This window comes from Triticum aestivum, chromosome 7B (genome assembly GCF_018294505.1).
Source record: "Triticum aestivum cultivar Chinese Spring chromosome 7B, IWGSC CS RefSeq v2.1, whole genome shotgun sequence".
Lineage (NCBI taxonomy): Eukaryota > Viridiplantae > Streptophyta > Magnoliopsida > Poales > Poaceae > Triticum > Triticum aestivum.
The window spans coordinates 401,040,593-401,046,774 of NC_057813.1; positions in this window are offsets into that span (position 1 = coordinate 401,040,593).

Here is a 6,182-nt window from a genome sequence, read left to right on the forward strand (position 1 = left end):
GTGGATCATCGGCGTTTATGGGACTCCATTTCCCACAGGAATAGCTGACCAGGTTAACTCCTATCTTCGCGAGGCTGCTATCGCCATTGCTTAGGTTTCGGGGCTGTCATCACAAGCTCCTCTCCAAGCAAGGAATCTGGCCAAGACAATAGCCAGGGACAAGCCAGTGAGTACTTTGAATGTACTCACAAACATTATGAGCACAGGTATAGTATAACAAAAGATGGTCATGCCCTGAAATATTCTATGATCATAACGCTAGTCATAAATTAAAATCTGTGATGCATGCAAGTAGGTTATTCATATAACACATGAATATGCAATCAGTGAATAAAAAAATGGAATGCATCGATCGGGTGTCTAAAGCGACGCCTCGAAAGGATAATAAAATAAATCATGCCTCAGTCGGGCGTCTGTGCGACACCACATAAAGGGCTTATAAAGTAGACAAGTAAAAAGCATGCCACAGTCGGGCGTCTGAGCGACACCACATAAAGGGCTTATAAAGTAAACAAATAACAAGCGTGCCACAGTCGGACGTCTGAGCGACACCACATAAAGGGCTTATAAAGTAAATAATCACAATGAATATCTAGGAGGTAGAACCGTCCCAGGGATACTCAATAATTCAAGTAACATAAAGGGTTAGTCCATAATAATAATAATCACAATCATCATAATCAACACAAGTCACAAGCCATGATCCATGTTTTGGTTTAGCAGTTTCTCCTCCGAAGACCGACACTAAGACCGAGACTTGACCAATCCCAGACTATAGTCCTTAACCATGGACACGGCTATTCGAATAGATTTAATCCCTGCAGAGGGTGTACTCTTTACCCACGATTAACAGATTCCTTTAGTCCATCGGGACTAATTCCGTCTACGTACTTTTAATTGAAAACACATCTGACTTGCACACACCAGCTTAACTTACCGGTGTCTGGAATCACCCATGACACCTGTCAAGCAAAACTCTAAGTGGAGAGTCTACAACCTCGTGTAGCACGGGATCAAATTTATATCGCGCGCTCTAAGGGGTGCCCCCCTCTCGGCTCCAACCAGAAACACCCATGCCCCCGGACCAGGTGGCCTGCCTACCGGATGCAGCCGGTATCTTTCACCATGGCCTCTCTGTACGGTGTGTGCCAAGAAAGGGGTTGACAACTTACTGAACCGTACCCTACCTGTGGCAGGGACAAGTGGTAGTACGAAAACAAGTATGGGGGTTACTGGAACAAGACTCGATCTACGGTCGACTTAGGAGGTTTAAAAATTCCCTGCATGATATGTATAACAAAAATATTTCAACCAACAGAATCACCACTCATTATACCTTACTATGCTATACCGGACATAACTGTCCCGACGAAGACCGGAGACAAGCTCACGCCTACCCAAGGCAGAGGCTTTCTCGGATTTCTTTCCGGCATGCATACAAGGCATACGAGGACGATTACCATCACAAGTATATCCACTACCAACAGCAAGGAAGTCTTCAATATGTATTCATGCAAATGATCGTATCACCACATAAAATAACGAGTACTTCGTATTAAGGTGGTGTTATAATCGTATGAACCAACACACAAAAATATTATGCCAGGGTTCAGAATGCTTGCCTTCAAGGTGTGGAGAGGTGAGGTGCTCTCCAAAACTTTTGAAAGTTATATCTCCCCTCCATTTCCTATTTTCAAAAATATTTTAATTACCACACAATTCCAAAACAGTACATAAAATTTGTTTGGAAAAATTTCGAAATAAACACAAAAATAAACTAGATGAAATTTGAGAAATAACAGAAAAAGAATCAAGTCATTTGGAGTTCATATGATTTTCCTAAGCTGGAATAATCAAGGAAATGGACTATTTATTAGATCCAGCAAAAACTAGGCTTAGGAAAAATGTTCACCCCATCTGGATAAAGGGAGCTTGAATTTAGAAGTATTTAGAAATTTGGACCATTGAATTTGGATGTGAAATGGCTGCTGTGGAATTATTTGGAATCTGCTGGAAAAGAAAAAGAGAAGGGCATAAGTGCGCACTGGGCGAGACTTAGCCGTCTGGCACAACTAGGCCTAGCCCAGCCTTTCGGCTGCGCGGGAGGGCCGATGATGTCGAACACATATTCTGGGGAATACGTCTCCACTTACGGACGAGTCAGCGGACGCTGGGTCACTGACGGTGGGCCCGCCTGGCCCACTGGTCAGGCTTGACCAGTCCACACGCGCGTCGTCTCCTCCGACCGAACAGAGGCGGAGCTCCGGCGAGGCTCGCCGGTGAATGGAGGCATCCCTCGGGGATCTGAGCACATGGGTGTGCTTAGGTGGTCGAAGCAAGCCCGTGGGTACCCGCCATGGTCGCCGACATGGACGGAGTCGCCGGCGACGAGCTTCCCGGCGGACGGCGGCGTCGGGTGAGATGGGGCTTTCGCCTGCGGCAAGTCCTGATCAAAATCGAGCATGTGGATGGATTCGCGGGTGCTGCAGGGGGAGGCCCTAGTGGCGTTGGAATGAACGAGACAGAGGCGGCGGTCGTGGGTGCCGGAGAAGAAGAAGATGACCATTTCTGGTCTTTCCTCTACTACGGGAGGATCAGTGAGGGAGTGAGAGAGGTGGTATGAGTTGCTCGAGGGCCTGGACAAGCTCGGGGGCCCCTTAAATAGGCGAGCAATGGCAGTTCCGTGGCGGCTGGGGATAAGATCACCGGCGACCGATATTTTGTAGGAGCAGGGGGACGTGGCGGCGACGAGCGCTTGCAGACAAGCTTGCGGATGAGATTGAGCTGCTCCAGGGGGCAGCTGGCGAGCGCTAGTGGCTCGGGCAGCATCGTTCGGGGCAGGAGCCCACTGTGGCCTGTCAATAGCCGTCGTGGCCGACCTGACGGCGGTGCTGCAGGGTGCCAGGGGCGGCTCTGCGGCGAGGGAGGGGGCGGGCGTGCTGGCTGCGAGTGGGGAGAGGCCAGAGCGGGCGCGGGGAGGCGGCCATGCGACGCGATGGCTCGGTGCCCGCACGTGCAAAATGTGCGTCCTGGGCGCGCCCAGAGCACGACAAAATGCCAGGTTAGCCTAGAGTGCTTGAGCGAGGCTGGCAAATAACAGGACTAGGTTAGAGCTAGTAGGGAGATCAAGGGACATGGTAGTTAGGTCAGGGGATCAAGTTCACAATGCAGACTAAAGATCATGCCAAAACTGTGCATGCAGTCAAGGTGTTCGACGGAATGCTAAGCGCATTTAGGCAACTCTTGGGGTGGCCAAAATCTCTAGATCCTAGTCTCTTTAGATGATAGAGAGGGTGGTAATGTTAGTTGGACAGGACTAGAAACTTGATAGTGCAAGTTTGTGAGAAAACTGATTCTGGACAGAAAGAAAAGGCCATAATTGCATGCACTTAAAATCCTCCAATGGGTCCACTCTTCTGGACTTAAGGGTTTGGCAGGGTAGTCTATAAGTAGGAAAATGAACCATAGCTAAAAGGGCAAGTTAAAATATGGTTGTTGTACAAATCACCATGCTGGACCAAAATGAAAAAGAGGTTGATTCACTCAATTTTTTCAAAGAACATCAATGGGTTTTTGCATAAAGATAAATAATATACTCCTACTGACCTCCCCTAATTTTGGTAGAAGTTTTAAAGAAATATTTAAATAGGTTGCAGTGCAAAAGTGAAATTTGACCAGATTTAAAAACTTGTGGTAAAACTCAAAATCTCCAAATGACTAAGGAATATTTTTGCATAAAAGTGATTTAGGGACATCATATGTCACCCCCAAATTTTGGTGAGATTTTTAAATAAATTTATCAAATGGTTGTAGTTCAAATAAAGCTCCAAAACTAATAAAAAATCACTTTAAGTAATAAAGTTCAGAGGGCAATAATTATGCAAATAAATCCACTGATAATAGAAATGTTTTTCTTGAGAGGTTAAACATGTCCAATAATATAATTGGAAAGTTTTCACTTCGGGTAAAAACTCCATAAAAATAAAGGAAAGAATGGTTCTGAAATCAAAAGAAAATCCAGAAAATAAAAGTTTAAGTTTCTCGGCAAAAAATTTAATCAATAAAACAAGGTTAAAATTTTGGGGTGTCACAGATTTCGCCAAATTGGAAATAACCTTCGGAACGCATTTCTCTCGTAGCCAAGGATACTAGGAGAAAATTGTTTTAGATAAAATTCGCGTACCCATGAGAGAAAAGCATCGACTGGATAAGATATCATTTAGAGGTAAGGTCTGAAACATTTCACCCAGAGAGAAAAACAAAACGAATGAAAATAGTCACGAGTGAAATGCATACATGACTAAATCCAGATCTATGAAAGAAGATAATATCCTAGAGAAGGAACTTAAATCCTGAAAGAATACCAAGATGAGAGAAAATAACCAATGAAAAACTTGGTCCATTGGTAAATTCTTCATCATGACATGGCGGGAAATTATATTCTTCCCAATCAAAGATATCTCGAAGGAATTCCCCAAAATAGGTGAGATTGATCTTCTACACTGTCACATGCATATACTCCGACAATGTCTTCAGATATATCTTCAATGATACAAATGACCCAATATCCTGAAATTGAGTTAGTTTGACTGGCCGAAGCAAATCACATGACAATGCAAGTATCTCAAAATTCTTTCAATAGAACCAAGTTTCCTTCCAGGAAACACTGATGGGATAGAAGCAATAATATTAGAAATCAATCCTTTTAGAAAATGAAGCATATCCCCTACAAATCTCAGTTTGTCTTAGTCATATGATTTAATTTGTTTCGCCTTGTCATGGAAATATCATGTCAAATGTCCTAGCAGGACTTAGTCATGGAGCCATCGCGACGAGGTTAGCCTGAAGGGGTTAAACCGGACAAGGGACACGAGAGTTTATACTAGTTCGGCCCCTTCGATGAAGGTAAAAGCCAACGTCTAGTTGTGATGGGATTATTGGGGTTTCGATGACCAGGGAGCAAATACACTTGCCTGGGTCTCGAGTTGTTGTCTGTTGTCCCTGGACCGCCACCGGGTCGTCCCTTTATATACACAGGTTGACGCCTGGCCGGTTTACAGAGTCCCGAGGCCGACTCATACAAGTGTCCGGCTCGGTCGCTCCCTTTCCCTAACTTACAATACAAGTATACAACTATGGCGGTTTACCACTATAGGCCCTAATCCGCCTCCGGGCTCTGGGCCTCTAAACTTTATCAGGAAAGTTCCATCTTCTTGTATTCATGGGCTTCAGTATAGCTGAGCATGAACCGGCCCCTCCTGGGCGGCTTGCACTCAGTGGTTATATTCATGTCAGTCTTCAACACTTAGGAAAATTCCATGAACATCTTGTAATGATTCTCCGTAAACTGCTATGTTGTCTTCTCCCCGTAAACCTTGGTGAACCGCCGTGACGTCATCTTCTATCACTGCACTAAATCGTCATGATGTCATCTCTGCATAAAAAGACACCCTTCATTAATTTCTCCCGAAGATCGAGGTGACAGTTGCGTCCTCTTTTGCCGCTTCAGGCCCCTCGATTTTCGCGCTTGTCGTTTTATCATCTTGCCTTTATAAATAGGGCCGGGGGTCTTCCCATTTTCCCCCCTTGCCTCTCGTCTTCCTCCTCGCGACCCAAAGAACTCGAGCGCCGCTGCCGCTGCCGTCGATCCTGGAACCTGCACCAACTAGGCCGCTGCATCACCCTGTTCGTACCAGAGCTCCTACAATACTCCTCCGCTGCTGCGCGGCCCTGGTAAGTCCTCCTTCCCGTAACCCTAGATCTCCAATAGGGCTTTGAGTTTATCCGTGTTCATCAGTGCTTCTCCGCCTTTCCCTTAGCTTCTATACTGAATCTAGACATGCCTGCTAGTTTCTTTTGCGGCTAGATCCATAATTTTAGTCTGCCACACAACAGCGTCTAGCTGTTCCTGGATAAACTTCATCTGGCTCAGAAAAATTTTCTTTATTAAACCACGATAGATCCAGAATTATACTGTCATATTGTGAAACCTGTTTTTCTAAACACTTAGTAGATTTCAGCTCTGCCTCTTCTGTTTAAGGGCGGTTTAACGTTTAGTAGTTAGTAATCCACCGGATACCATTAGCCCTCACTTAAACCGCCATTCTGACTTGAATAGCGATATCCGGTTCAACTTTCAAATTTGTCTTGATTAAATTTCCCGGTTTAACACTGGTTTAGAG